Source organism: Macrobrachium nipponense, chromosome 8 (assembly GCF_015104395.2).
Source record: "Macrobrachium nipponense isolate FS-2020 chromosome 8, ASM1510439v2, whole genome shotgun sequence".
Taxonomy (NCBI): domain Eukaryota; kingdom Metazoa; phylum Arthropoda; class Malacostraca; order Decapoda; family Palaemonidae; genus Macrobrachium; species Macrobrachium nipponense.
In genome coordinates, this window is record NC_087203.1 from 34066385 (window position 1) to 34082744 (window position 16360).

Genomic DNA, 16360 nt, shown 5'->3' on the forward strand with positions numbered 1-16360 from the left:
GGGAATCACTAATTGTCAAAAATAAAGACACTTGTCCCTGTGCCAAGAGGCAAAAACTCAATCACCCAGAAAGGGATACGAACACAACAGTATAAAAAAAAGCTCCGCCTACCCTCTCCCTCCACCTCCAGCCCCCTCCTTCTTCCTTCCCTCACATGCCCTCCCCCATCCCTTCTCTGCGCTTCCCCTAACGCCCCCCCCCCCTTTCTCTCTCTCTCTTTCTGAAGGTTGCTCCAGTTTAAACTTTTATTTATCTTTTTTTTTTCTATCTGTCTATCTCTCTAATAATTTACATTGCTGTATATTTCTAATAATCCAGTCGGTTGTTACCTGCCAGTTGACTGATTCATTTATGCATTGATCCGCACATAAAATAAACATTCATGATTTAAAAATATATGCATGGGTATAATCGAGATTTTACCCTAATGAATGTCCGATAGAAAGGCTTAATTTTTTTGTAACAGAGTAACTATAACCAGTTACCTATTCAAACCAATCTGAAGGCAATTGGCGGTTTTCTCTTTGCTAAAAAAAAGTTGAAAAGTTGTAAGACAAACTCATTTCTGCAACCATGCCGACAGTTCTGTTCCGAGGTGGCCATCTCTTCTTCACCCTCGTAATACAAGTTTATGCTTGATGCCCTGAGTCCAAATGAGAATTGCCAAGATGGTAACCAAAGACAAGTATAACAGTCGCTTTACCATCAATCACAGTGTCTATTGTTCTACTACTCCACCATACATTCATATTTCTCTCACTAATAACCATTTACAGTACCACTACCACACAAACACACCACACACATACACACACACACACACACACACAGAGAGAGAGAGAGAGAGAGAGAGAGAGAGATATGAGCGGATCAATGCATAAATTAGTCAACTGGCAGGTAACAACCGAGTGAATCGTTAGATATACACACCAGTGTAAACTATTATTAGATAGATAAATAGAAAAAAATCGTACAAAATATGTTTTAACTGAAGTAACTTTCAGAGAGAGAGAGAGAGAGAGAGAGAGAGAGAGAGAGAGAGAGAGAGAGAGAGAGAGGAGCAGATCAATGCACAAATAAATCAGTCAACCGACTGGATCGTTAGATATATAGAACAATGTATATTATTAGATAGATAGGTAGATAGAAAAAAAAATCATGCAAAATAAGTTTAAACTGAAGCAACTTTCAGAGAGAGAGAGAGAGAAGGGAAGGTGAGGGAAGGAAGAAGGAGGGGGTTGGCGGTGGAGGAGGGGGGAGAAGGTAGGCCGAGCTATTTACTGTTGTGTTCGTATCCAATTGTGGCTAATTAAGTTTTTGCCTCTTTGTCCAGGGACAAGTGTCTTTATTCTTGACAATTAGTGATTCATGATACTCTTATAAATAACGGCAGTGGGTGCAATACACTGTAGCAAAATCTCGTACTGATACAAGTGTTCGTTACAGAGTTATTGCCAAAAAACGTACTTGCACTGTCTGTGAAACCCATAGTAGTCGACTGTAGTGGTTAGCGAGCAGGGTATGAGGATATCTACCTCAACTTAAAATACTTTCTGAAAACGATGAGTAGGTTTGGGAGCATTTATTCATTTATTTATTTAATAATCTTTTTTGTAGGACTATTGTTTTTTACCATTAAAATGATTCTGTATGCCTCCCAATACCCTAGTGTAATCATTTGTTTATGTTGTAAGGTTTACTTCTGATACAATTATACCTGACCGGTATAATTTATATTTGAGTGACATGCATTCCTTTCTAACGTTTGAGTTTTGTTACATTCAAAACACCAAAACATTTATAATTTTCGACTCGTAGTCTTTCAACTTTTTGGAAGTTAAAGAACAGTTACTAAAATCTTTCTGGAAAAAAAAAAAAAACAGTACAGAATAAGGTTATAGAGTCTGAAAACAAAGAAAAACTCGACCCAGCTCCCTGTCAGCTGTTATACCTGCCTGGGGGCTGCAGATATAAGAAATGAAATTTCCAACAACACATGGCTTTCCTTGGAACGATTTTTCTTTTGATGTCGAGGACAGCTGGTCTAGATTACGTCAGTTCCACCTCATCATTGCTCGATTAAGACATCCCCTTGATCGACTCGTAGGGATCAGTTTTCTGTGTGCGCGCGCGTGGGCAAGTGTGTGTGCACTTAAAATCTGTAACTAAACATTAACTTCGGCGCAATCGTGTTTTCTGTACAGCAGCTACAGCGTATAATCAAGGTCATTGGAAATCTGATGACAACGACGAGTTAATCCTTAGGCCTTTTCTCAGGCAGGTGTTCCATGATATACGGCAACCGGACGTGTCGCCAGACGGGAGTTAATGAGGCCAAAAATCACCAGGGAATAGTTTAATTTCCATCCTTCCTGGGTTAACGGTCACCTGCACACCAACAGATACTTACTGCCCCACCTATATATGCTTTGCATACATACTCTTGTAAAACATCATCTGTCCATATTTTACCAGTGAACAGGGGTACTAAAAGAAGTGTTCGAAATATATGGTTGCAACGTTCAAATGGTGTTTTATGAGCCTTTATCTTCATATATATATATATATATATATATATATATATATATATATATATATATATACACACACACACACACATATATATATAGATATATATATATATATATATATATATATATATATATATTGTAACATAAAAAAAAAACTTTCTATGGTAAGGATTTACGAGGAGAATATATCAGGAAAAAGTGACAACTCACTATAACTTAAAATGTACTTTAATAACAACTAGTAAGGAAATTAAAGTCACAAACAGAACATTAAACAAATTACGGACGCTTTACACAAAAGCAAAGACTCGCTATACAGCACTCATCAAGACTACTAATCACTAATCACTGCATTTTACAGTATAATACCCAAGTCACAAAGCTTTACATCAACACAACATATAATTCACTGTAACATCAAAAAGTTAGTGGCAACCAATGTTACATCACACAAGAAAACGTCCAAATGGATAAACAGTACATTACCATATATTCCTCAAAACTTGATACACTATTATAATCACTTGTTTGTTTCAGCTCCAACGAAAATCGTCGTTTTGGGCCTTTATATACCAGACTCACGCTAGACATCCATGGACCAAATATCATTGTTTCGGTACATTATCCTTGGCGACTACCGCCTACGCCAAGCGCTACTGCCATCTGTTGTCTAGTGTACACTTTTTTTCTATGCAAATATCAATTTTCAACCTTTTCTGCAATTTTACATTCAATAAATCAATATTCCTTTACATTCCCCCCCTTTTAACTCAGCGGCTCTCTCCTCAGTCCATTCTGAATTTTCACTCTTACAGTCTTAAACATTAGCTACTTCCATTTAGCAACTGTCGGAGACTGCCACGTCGTTGGTAACAAGCACTTTCCTTTAAATAATCAACAGATCTAGAGAGAGAATCTGCAATGACATTTCTTTGCCTGCTATATGGTGAATATTTAGTTTGAATGGTTGCAAAAATAAAGACCATCTTAAAATTCTCTTATTGTTGTGCTTACATTTATTAATAAAGGTTAAAGGGTTATTATCAGTATATACGTCTATTTCAAAGTTACTGTTAAGCAAGTATATCTCAAAGTGCATTAAACTCAAAATTAAACTTAAAGCTTCATTTTTTCAACAATACTGTAATTTAACTGGTGGCTATTATATTTCTTTGAAAAGTAAGACACAGGGTGTAAAACACCATTATGTTCCTGTAATAATACACTGGCCAGCTCCTACTTCACTGGAGTCTACCTGTAACTTGAATGGTAGATTAAAGTCTGGGGATTTCAGCACTGGCTTAGACATTAACATGAGCTTAAGTTTATTAAAGGCATCGTCACATTCATTTGACCACACAAACTTCACATCCTTTTCAGCAACTCTGTTAAGGGGTAGGCTACATCTGAAAAGTCTTACAACAATTTTCTGTAATACCCCACTGTTCCCAAAAATTTCATCACTCCACGTTTAGATGTAGGGAGGGTCAAATTCTTTATGACCTCAATATGACAATCAACAGGTTTCCACTTGGCCACTTCCTATTTCATGTCCTACATATGAACTGTAGTTTTTCCAAATTCACATTTGGAAAGGTTTATCGTAACATTGAATTCTAATAACCTCTTAAAAACATCATATACTTCCCAGGTTTCTCCAACTATGCTAATGTCATCCAAATAAACAAATACACCTTCGAGATCCTTCAAGATATAATTCATCTGACGTTGGAATGTCAGAGGTGCATTATATAAACCAAATGGCATTACCTTATAATTATAAAGTCCATGGGGTGTAACAAATGCAGCAATATCCCTGCTGTTTTGTCTAACTCAATTTGATAGTATCCTTTCAATAAATCAATTTCTTAAAAAAGGAAACTTTGCTACATTATCAATTATATCTTCTACTCTGGGCATAGGATATGAATCTTTTATAGTTACATTATTTACCTTTCGATAGTCTGTACACATTCTTGCACTTCCGTCAGGTTTGTCGACTAGAATACATGGGCTAGCCCATTCACTATGGCTTTCCTCTGCTAGTCCGTGTTTCAGTAAATATGCAACTTCGGTCTTTAACTGTTGTTGTTGCCTCGGCGACATTCTGTATGGACGCTGACTTATTGGAGTCTCTTCTCTCAACCTGATTTATGTTGTACTCCTTTTATCCTTTTAGGATGGTCTGAAAATAGATCTGAAAAGTTTTGAATTAGCACTTTAAAATCATGCTGCTGTTCATCAGATAAATGAATACATACTTCCTAAATTTTTCATCATCACTCAAATATCTGTATTTATTAATCGAAGTTCAATTTCTTCAACGTCTTTTTCATCATCCTCTTTTGCAATTGACAACACTCCACTGGATTCGTTATACTTCTTTAATTTGTTAATATGGAAAGTTGTTAACTTTCCTCCGTCCTGTAGGAAATTGAATTCGATAATTAAAACATCACTTACTTTTCCTTCACCGTGCAAGGTCCTATATACTTCTGGTTAAAAACCTTACCAGCTGTAGGGAGATACACTAGAACCTTATCTCCTATGTCGAGTTCACGTTTTGCAGCCTTTTTGTCGTAGTTTCTTTTCATCTCTCTTGTACTACTTTGAGATTCTCATGTGCTACTTTCCACATTTTCTTTATTTTTTCCTTCATTTCTTGTAACGTGATAGATTCCTTCTCATCTGAAATCAACTGATTCTTTATCACCTCCATGGGTGACCTTACCTGATGGACATATACTAACTGAAAAGGAGAATAACCCAACGATGAATGTACGCTATCACGAACGGCAAATAGCAACATTGGTATGTAGACATCCCATTCCTTTTCATTTTACAAAAACAGTACGTGCGAAGCATGGTTTTGAAGGTTCGATGAAATCGTTCGACCACTCCTTGGCTCTGTGGGTGATAAGGAGACGATAAACAATGCTTAATATTCTGACAAGCTAAAAATGAGGTAAACTTTCTAGACGTAAAGTTGGTTCCTTGGTCGGTTTGAACTTCTTTTGGCAAACCTACCAGCGAGAAGAACTTGTTAAGCGCTTCAATTATCTATCAGCACTCACAGTTCTTAAAGGAATAGCCTCTGGAAATCTGGTAGCACTACACATAATTGTCAGCAAATACTCGTTATACCTTTGCTAGAGCTAGGCAGAGGTCCTTCACAATCCAAAAACCAGTTTCTCAAAGGGTTCTCCTGGAACTTCAATGGGTTGCAATGGCATCAACTTAGGGTCATGTTGAGCTTTACTTACTTTTTGACATAAATCACAATTTTTACAATATTCACTACAATCTTTCTGCATCTTAGGCCAAAAAAATACCTTAATAATTTCTCATAAGTTTTGTTTGTATACCTAAATGACCAGAATAACTACAGTCATGAGCAATACCTAGAACAAAATTCCTATAACTACTTGGAATGACCACTTGTTCTACAACATCATTAACATTTCTACTCTTGAACTTCCTCATTAGGATTCCATCCTTTAAAAGTAACACTTGCCTTCCTTCTCGATATCATTTATATCAACAAGGGCTTATCTCTTATTACCTTCAAATTATCATCTTCAATTTGAGATTTAACAAATTCTTCCTTATTAACTTTCAGCATTCGCAAAGGAAGTACTGACTTTACTTACTTGTAGTGTTTCCGGACTATCTTTAAACAAGTTTTGTAAATCCAAACCGTCCGTCATCATTTACCTTTCCTTCGGCACTCTTACTTCTTTTAGTTATCTGCACAAGCAGGAAATAAGTTTGGAAATGTACATTCAACTTTTGTAATAAATGAAGAATTAAAGGGTTTTTCTGTCAAAATTGGATTACTGCTACAAAAACTTTGTCTCCACATACATCATTTCCAAGAATTAACTCTACTCCTGACACTGGGATTTCTCTCACCAAAGCAATTTTTAACATATCCCCGAAATTAACGGAGTTTCTAACCTTACTTCTACTAATGGAGCTGAAAACTCAGGTCCAAACCCACGCAGATGTACATACTCTCCAGTATCCTTCCACTGGTCATACATATTTTTTATCATTACAGACTGTACCGCTCCGGTATCTCTTAACCACCTTACTTTCCTTTTTTCAACACAAGGGAGGTGTAACCAACCATCTCCCATAAAAGGGTCATACAATTCAGTACCTTTGATGTGGACTTCTCTTCAGGTAGTCTCACTCCATTTCCTTTTACAATATCCTCAATACAACCAACATTACTAACATTTTGAACATCATTGTTACCTATTTTGTAACCTATATTCTCATCAACATCACATATATTATTACTGTCGATGCTATCGTTACAATACCTCTTACCTGGCCTAAGGGGAGAAGCAAACAAAACAAGGACCTCTGTCACCACATGCTTGTGGTTGATTCAACAATGCAATGGTATTTTCAGGTTTATGATCATCCTTAAAATGTACAGGTTTATCTTTAACTTTATTTACACTTGAATTGGACGGTTTATTGTGCGATGTGGACAACTCCTACTGATGTGTCCTGGTTTGCCACAACTGAAACATACAAAATCTCTAAAATTTTCGCCTATATTTTTGGTACACTAGGTGTAAACTGATCATTTTTACACTGGTATCCTGCTTTTCCAGCACTAACACTAGGACCAGAATTATATTGACTTGCCCCTCTACCACCTCTATTAAAGGATTTATTATAGACTCCACGAGATGACACCTGTGAACTCGTAGTCTTACCTTGTGCCTTGTAATTTTGCTGCTCTTCCCAAACTCTGCTCCTTCCAATTTTAGGAGTGACGTCAGTATTATATAGCTTATGGGTCAATGCATAATTATCAGACAATCTAGTGGCTTCATCCACATTATCTACATCACGTTCATCCAAATATGTTTTAATAAGTGGATTAATTCCATCCTTGAACTGCTCAAGCAAAATAAGTTCCTGAAGTTTACCGAAATCACCATTAACTTCTCGGGCATTCATCCACCTATCATACCACAGGCGTTGTTCCCGTGCATACTCCATATGAGTGCGACTGTCTCTTTTTTATCCAGCTTCTGAACTTCTCTCTATACCTCTCTGGCACCCATTCATAAGCTTTCAAAACTTCGGATTTAACTCTCTCATAATCCTTAGAATCATCTAAAGATAAGGCAGCAAATACTTCCCTAGCCTTTCCTCGAAAGGAGGTTTGAACCAACGTGCTCCATGACGTTCTCGGCCATTCACGCTGTTCTGCCACTTTCTCAAATTGTAAAAAAATGCATCCACTTCATTTTCAACAAAAATTGTACACTTTTTACTGCATTGTCTATTCTAAAAGATTTTGGTATTTCTCTGGACTTTTCTTCTACTTCAAGTTTCTTCATCTCTAGCTCTATCCTCTTTGCTCAATTCAATCTTGCTCAATCAATCTTTTCTCAACCTCTTTCTCAGCTTCTATCTTCCTAACCTTTTCAGCTCTCTCATTTTCTAACTTCTTTAGTTCAACAGCTTTCTCATTCTCTAATCTAACTATTTGCAAATGAATCTGCATCTGCTCAACACTCATCCCTTCATAAAAAAGTTTGGACTTTTTTGGTTTAACCTTGCGTGACTTGGTTTTTCACGTACGGTTTTTGGCACCTTCCTCTTCACTTGCACTACCCTCTGTATTATTCTCACTTGCGCTTTATTGGCTATCAGTTTCTTGCCCTTCCCACTCATTAGTAACAACCCTTCCTTATCAGACAAAATGCCTAAAGTCATTAGCGCCTCACTTACTTTATTTGAGATTTCTTGCTTCCTTGCAGATTCTGATACTTCTACATTATAGTACCTAGCTAGAACAATCCAGTCTATTTTTGTTTAGTTATACCTTCTAACTTTTCACCACTAGGATCTACGTATGAAATCTTTCAAATCAAAACATCTTTAATAACCTGCTCAAAATAACACAGCAAGACAAATATAGCACTAACACTATCACAACTCTCCCCCTCTCTAAAGTACATGGAAGTATCTGAAAAGCAATTAACAGTAGGGATACGTCAAGTTATGGTCGAATACGTTCGACATGAAGAAAGCAACAATTAATAAGGATACGTTCGGGTTTCGTTCGATAGAATGAGTAAACAATGATATGGATATGTTTGAGTTTCGTTCGATAGAATGAGCAAAAACTGAGTAGGGATACGTTCGGGTTTCGTTCGACAGGCCTCCATGTAACATAAAAAAAAAAATCTCTCTATGGTAAGGATTTAAGAGGAGAATATATCAGGAAACAGTGACAAACTCACTATAACTTAAAATGTACTTTAATAACAACTAGTAAGGAAATTAAAGTCACAAACAGAACATTAAACAAATTACGGACGCTTTACACAAAAGCAAAGACTCGCTATACAGCACTTCATCAAGACTACTAATCACTAATCACTGCATTTTACAGTATAATACCCAAGTCCACAAAGCTTTACATCAACACAACATATAATTCACTGTAACATCAAAAGTTAGTGGCAACCAATGTTACATCACACAAGAAAACGTCCAAATGGATAAACAGTACATTACCATATATTCCTCAAAACTTGATACACTATTATAATCACTTGTTTGTTTCAGCTCCAACGAAAATCGTCGTTTTGGGCCTTTATATACCAGACTCACGCTAGACATCCATGGACCAAATATCATTTTTCGGTACATTATCCTTGGCGACTACCGCCTACGCCAAGCGCTACTGCCATCTGTTGTCTAGTGTACACTTTTTTCTATGCAAATATCAATTTTCAACCTTTTCTGCAATTTGACATTCAATAAATCAATATTCCTTTACAATATATATATATATATATATATATATATATATATATATATATATATATATATATATATATATATATATATAATTGTAATTGCCACAATGCCCTCTTAACGTCTCAAATTCTTTGCTCCTTTGTGGATACGCTTGTCACTACAAAGCCTGGAGATCCAACTTCAAAGAAATATGCAAGAAATAATGAAGTCCGGTAGTGGGAAACAAACCCACGATACCATATTCATGCCACCGGACATCATACTTTCTTGCATATTTTCTTTGAAGTTGGATCTCGAGGTTTTGTAGTGACAAGCGCATCCAAAAAAAAGAGCAAGACTTTGAGAAGTAAAGAGGGTATTGTGGCTAGTACATTTACACCTGTATCTGGTAAAAATGACCAGTAGATGCTACATATGTATATATTATCTATAATATATATTATATATACTAGCAAACTTACCCATCTACGATGGGTGATAAAATACGGGTGCAGAAGTGAAAGATTTATATGTACCATTTGTTCAGCAATATTAAAATAAGGGCGATTTTTATACATACCTACTACAGAACCTCTTTGTACACAATATTATCAGTTTGTCCACAACTTCATTTCAAGTTGGCAGAGTCAGTTGCTCTGCTCATCACCACATACAGTTGGCCATGTGTGAACATGGGTGACGGCAGAAACACACCAACACGACTTGTTTGCAGTGAATGAGAAGGCCAGGTTGATGGGAAACTGCCTGCGCCGTAACTGGAACTGAAACTGGTTGTCCGAAGGCATCAGAGGAATCCGGGGGATGAACAGACTTTTGCCGGTGTGAGGGTCCGTTGCTATCACTGCTTCGATGACGTGGGAGTTTAGCTCCATAATGGCGTACCTCGTTCTATTGGCAGGATCGAAATTCCGAAGCAACATTACTGGGCAGTACTTCTTCAACGTTATTATGTGCACTGGCAGTCCCAATGGATTTAGGTTATTCAAAAAATCTTGCGGATATTGATGATAATTTTCATCTTCTATTGTGTCCAAGCTGAAATATTCGCGACTTTCTCCGGGGAAGTTGTACAGAAATTATGTATGAAAATTCGTAAAGTCACTAAGTCTACGGGAATAAGCAGCCTCGTTTCACAGCCAGAAACAGCTCCGTTTCAGGGAATCCCTTCTCACCCCCACCCCCTACAAAGGAGGGGGTTAGGTTGGATGAAACCCCATTACAAACCATCTTAGGGGTCCCCAACATAACCCTGCCAAGTTTCATGCCCATCTGACCAGCCGTTTGGCCGTGATTGAATGACAGACAGACAGACAGACATTACGCTCATATTATACTATGATATTATATATATATATTATAATTATATTATTTTTATTTTTTTTAAAAAAATAAAATTTTTTTAATAATTATATTTTAATATAATTTATATATATATATATATATATATATTATATATAGATATATATAGATATATATACAATAAATATCTATATATATATACTATATTTTATATTATAATATATATATATAATATTTATATTATAGTATATATATATATATATATATGTGTGTGTGTGTGTGTGTGTGTGTGTGTGTGTTTCAATGGGGTTTTCCTTGGAAGTGGTGGGCCACTTCATACATCACATGAGCCACGTCATACATCTAAGCAGAGTAAATTTGTAAACACCAACCACGTCAAACTCCAGGGGCAACTCACTTTCTTATCCCACAACTTTGTATCTACATCTCTGGCTTTTCACACCACAAGCCCTGGAGACATGACACACCCTTGTCCCGAACCACTTCTACACCAAACCAGTCATTCTCCCTCATTCATATTCTAGCACATGGAATCCCATTATGAAAACTTTTTAATTGTCACATACAGTTCTCATTGACGAGAAGACTTAACATATAACTGTTTAAAAAATATTATACGAACCCCCTTCTTTGACTAAACCTCAACTGTTCTTATGTACTAGTCCCTCAGTCATCAGTTATACTTTCTTAATAATAATAAAAAAACTACCATACATCTTCCCTGGTATACCAAGTAACATTATGTTGCCACTGTACCACAACATATTGCTTATAATTTAATAACTCCTGGTGTCTTTACAATATTCAACTTCTCAATTATCCCACTTACATCCTTATAGTATATTCTGCATGATTTTAGGAAACCAATACTCATGAAAAAAAACCTTAAATATCACGCTACAGTAATCTGATATAATAAAAGAACCGTTAGCAAGCTAAGGAATTATTCTGTACACGGCGGATTTCATCATCGATTGAAGCAGTGTTTTGCTTTTCTCTGGAGCCATCTGTTTGATGGCATACATCTGCAGTGTTTTATTCCGTAGGTACTGTTACTGTATGCCATGGGATACAATAACTGAAGGCTCGCTCTTACTAATCATCGACATATCTCTCCTACAAACCATCCAATTCATGTTTTTACAATTACGTGATGAGTATTCAACTACTACCAACTTCACAGCTTGGTCACTTTAACCAGGGTAGGCGGAGTGACAATACTGAAACGTGACATGAGCGCACAGCGTCGTCCCTCTCTGATCGAAGTGTAATTCATATGATTTATGACTCTGCAGTGGACTTTACCCCTAAAGGAACTGCCGTGGGCTTATCGAAGAGGGCACCATTAACTTTTCTTTGAGCTACTTGTAATGACAAGTTGTAAGGGGCTTATTTTGTCTTTCCCTGGCATACCTACGATAAGCTTTCCATTTTTTATGAACGAAGACCAGTAGGAGAGTAACGTAATGCTTTATATAGCACAGGCTGCGAAAAATATAAAGTAATAAAAGACAATGGAAGGAATAAAAGTGGATCTTAACAAGCGAACAAAGCGACATAGTGAGAAGGGGTGATGGTTCCAAAAGGTGCGAACTCCGAACGAGCCTTCTCATTTTCAGCCAAGCTCCACCTTGGCTACGACCTTCCACAGTTGACTGCATTCCAAATACACAACTCACTGCCTGGACCATCAAAAGGTGTTATGGGATTTAACGGTACATGCCTTGCTCGCTCGTGAATCTAACGCGGACCTCTGGTAATTCCTCGTTGGACGAGTGGTCAACGTGCTGGACTACCGATTCGGTAGTCCGATGTTCGATTCCCCGCTCTGTCAGCGTGGAATAAGATGAATTTATTTCTGGTGACTAGAAATTAATTTCTCGATATAATGTTCGGATATCACAATAAGCTGTAGGTCCCGTTGATAGGTAACCAGTTGGTTCCTAGCCACGTAAAGGTATCTAATCCTTCGGGCCAGCCCTAGGAGAGCTGTTAATCAGCACAGTGATCTGGTTAAATTAAGATATACGCTATCTCTCTGGCTGGCTAGTAAGCGAGCGTCAGAACCACTAAACTATGAAGATTTTATGTGTATGTGTATGTATATGTATATGTATATGTAAGTTGAACGCATGCAAAAACATGCCCACGGAAGGCTAAGGCTCGTAAAGCTCCGTTCTGTATTCCTCTTGAACTTGTTTGTGAGGTCATTAGCCCGTCCGTCATGCTGCCCCCTATAATTTTGGGTCATCGTGGTTTAACAAATGAACAGAAATAACGCTCACGGCATCGTATCTCGAACATAACTTCATAATGCGTTAATGGCATGTTTCCCTTCGCTAGCACGAAAAGGAGAAAGGAAAAAGAATGGAATAAAAAGGAATGGAATCGTAAATAAGTTTTGGAATTTTTGCTATCCTATAAATATGCATATAGCACGAAAGGCCGTTGTCGCTTTCAGTATTTTACATTCTCTCTCGATTCGTTCATTCTCAGTTACTATGACTCTCTCTCTCATCAACTTGGTGTGTTTTCCGTTTCTAGAACCACGATTTTAAGAGAAAGGGGTCTTCTCTTCTTTCCCACCGTTATCCCTACATAACGGGGTCGGTTGTCTGATGTGCCTTCTATCAAAGGCATCTTCCCTGTAGTAGGGGTGTAAAGACAGCTGCTGCCTTGCAGTCTTACTTTTTTAGTAAAAGGCTGGGCCCAATGCCAATAACTGTGGAAACTGCTGCGTTGCAGTCTTACTTCTTAGTAAAAGGCTAGGCCCAATGCCAATAACTGTGGAAACTGCTGCGTTGTAGTCTTACTTCTTAGTAAAAGGCTAGGCCCAATGCCAAAATAACTGTGGAAACTGCTGCCTTGCAGGTGGACTTTTTAGTCAAAGGGGAGGCCTACTGCCAATAACTGTGGTTGATGACAGCAAGGGCATGCGGTCGTAAAAACCCTTTGCCAAACGATAAACCATGCTTGATGTTTAAGAAAGGGATAATTACACACAAAACTTTCTTGTTTTGTGAACAGATCTTTTAAAAGACTTTTAGCGTTGGTCTCTATTATAGACCTTCCGTTCCTTGCTGCGGATGATTATTGGGCAGGGGAGGGTGGGTTATGGGATAGTGGTGGGGTTATGGTGACCAGTCGACAGCTGAGGGTCGCAACCAAAAGACTTAATGATAAGCGAAAGGCAAACCACTGTAGCGATACCCTGTCCAAGTCTAAATGTTGGGAATCTAATAAAGTCTTGTAATTTGCATTTGGGTAAATCCGGGCTGAAGGGAGGATTTTGGAGATATACCTTTTTCTATTTCCTGTTACTTTCATTCTGTTCCCTTTTTCCTTTTTGCTCGCGTTCTACCTATAGGCCTACGCACCCGAGTTCTCTTCGTTTCTCCAGTTCTCTCTAATCTCCGTCATTTTTATTCGCATCTGTCTTTTCCTCTTTTTTTTTTCATTCCCTCCTCCTCCTCCTACTCGTTTCTCTTCGTCTTCTGCTTTTATCTATCTTCTTACTCCATCCTACACTCCACTTCCTTTCTTCTTCTCTTCTATCTTCGTTCTCCCTTTCCCCAGCAACCGTGACTATCACCATCATTCACCATCAAAGAGAACTACATCATCATCAGCAGCGACGCCACATACCGTCATTCATCTTCTGATCGATTAAGATGGCGTCACTACGCTAATATCATCGACGCCTAATCTCTAAGACGAAAGGCATCGAGCGAAGTGGAACTCGGGCGGTTCTGGTAGATTTTAAGAGACGCCATCTTGATTTACGATGTGCCATCTTGTTTTCTCTTTGATGTCATTTTGAATACCGTAGTTACTTTCTACTTTCGAAAGGATAGCCATAGGGACTTTCTTTTTAAATTGAGAGATGACGATCAAAGCAAAGTGTAACAAGTTGGACGTCAGAGTGGAAAGTGACCAAATGGAAGACTGGAAAGCAAAAGATAGAAAGCAGCGGAGCTAGAGAGAGAGAGGGAATGTCGCTACGACCCTTTATTTGTTTGTTTGTATGGTGTTTTTATGTTGCATGGAACCAGTGATTATTCAGCAACGGGACCAACGGCTTTACGTGACTTCCGAACCACGTCGAGATTCGTGAACTTCTATCACCAGAAATACACATCTCTGACCCCTCAATGGAATGCCCGAGATTGAACTCACGGCCACCGAGGTGGCAGGCCAAGACCAAACCGACTACGCCACCGAGGCGCTGATACAACCCTTTAGCAATGTCTACAGTGAGCCGTACAAGGCATATTATAGGTATCACCAATCTCGGGTGTTTAGTCATAGTCCACAAGTCCACGAATAGCTTTTCAGATCTGTTTTAACACCTTGTCACAATCATGGGCAGCCTTTGGACAAGGCTCCCTACTGGCATAAGGCCGGTTTAAACTAGGGCAGCAGGGACACTTGACCGGAATTTCTTAAAACAAGATTTACTGCCATGGAGGAATGGTAATACTCAGTCCTTCGTCTCTTGCAGCATACTGCTCTGATTTCCAATCCTGCAATCCTATCGTCAGCTACTTTCTACCTTATCTCTAGCACTGTCCAGTTCAAGGTTAACAGGCTAAGAAACAGCCCATTAGACAATGAAGAGTCACATTTATCGTGAACATTCAACATTAATTTGGCTACAGCGACTTGAACAGAAATCGTAAAGGGGTTCTTAGATTTTGATTTGATTTATATAGAATTCTGGCATTACGCCAAGCATTGGGGCAACTAAGGCCATTCAGCGCTGATACGGAAACTGACAGTAAAAGGTTTGAAAGGTGTTACAGGACGACAACCTCACAGCATTTGCACTATGAAACAATTGTTAGGCGAGGGTGGCTAGTAAGATGGAAGAAAGAGAATATGAACGGAGGTACAGTGAAAGAAATGAAAGTAGTTGCAGCTACGGGTCGATACGCTGCAAAGAACCTTAAGTAATGCCTACATTGCACCGAATGAGGTGCACTGACAGCACTAGCCCCCTACGGAAAAAGGGTTCTTAGATATAAGGGAATACTCGTAGACCGAAATAAATATCATCTTGCTGCACGAAGCGTATTCGTTGTGAGTCCCTGAAGAGATCTGCTTGGGGCTTTAGGAAATGGGCCAAGTTACTTATCTCTAGGGCTCTGCGTAATATAAACCATCAGATAAAAGACATCTGCACGCGTCGGAGAGAGAGAGAGAGAGAGAGAGAGGGAGGGAGAGAGAGAGAGAGAGAGAGAGAGAGAGAGAGAGAGAGAGAGAGATGCAAACCTCATCTATATGACAAAAGAACATTTACCTATGGTAATAACCAATCGAGGAGACATTTTCTTCATTATTCATTTGATAAAGCAAAGATCTCTTCGTGAAGACAAATTCTAAGCAGGTAATCCTAGGGTATCCTTCAGAGTACAAAAGATGTATAAGGTTAAAATTGGGCATAATTACTACAAGAGGGTCTAACCATTAATTCACTTTGGTCTGTATTTCAAGTCCCTCCGCTACTTTTACACAATATTTACCAAATGTATATTTCTGGGTAATTCCGTAATTGAAATTTATGATTATCATTATATATAAGCAATCTTCTCTCTGTATAAATTATGTTGAGCTACATCATCAGTTTTTCCGGGTGATCCGCTGAATCAACTGCTCTTCTTGGTTGACCCAGTAGGAGGTAGTACCGTCAGTGCACCTCGCGGGGTGCACT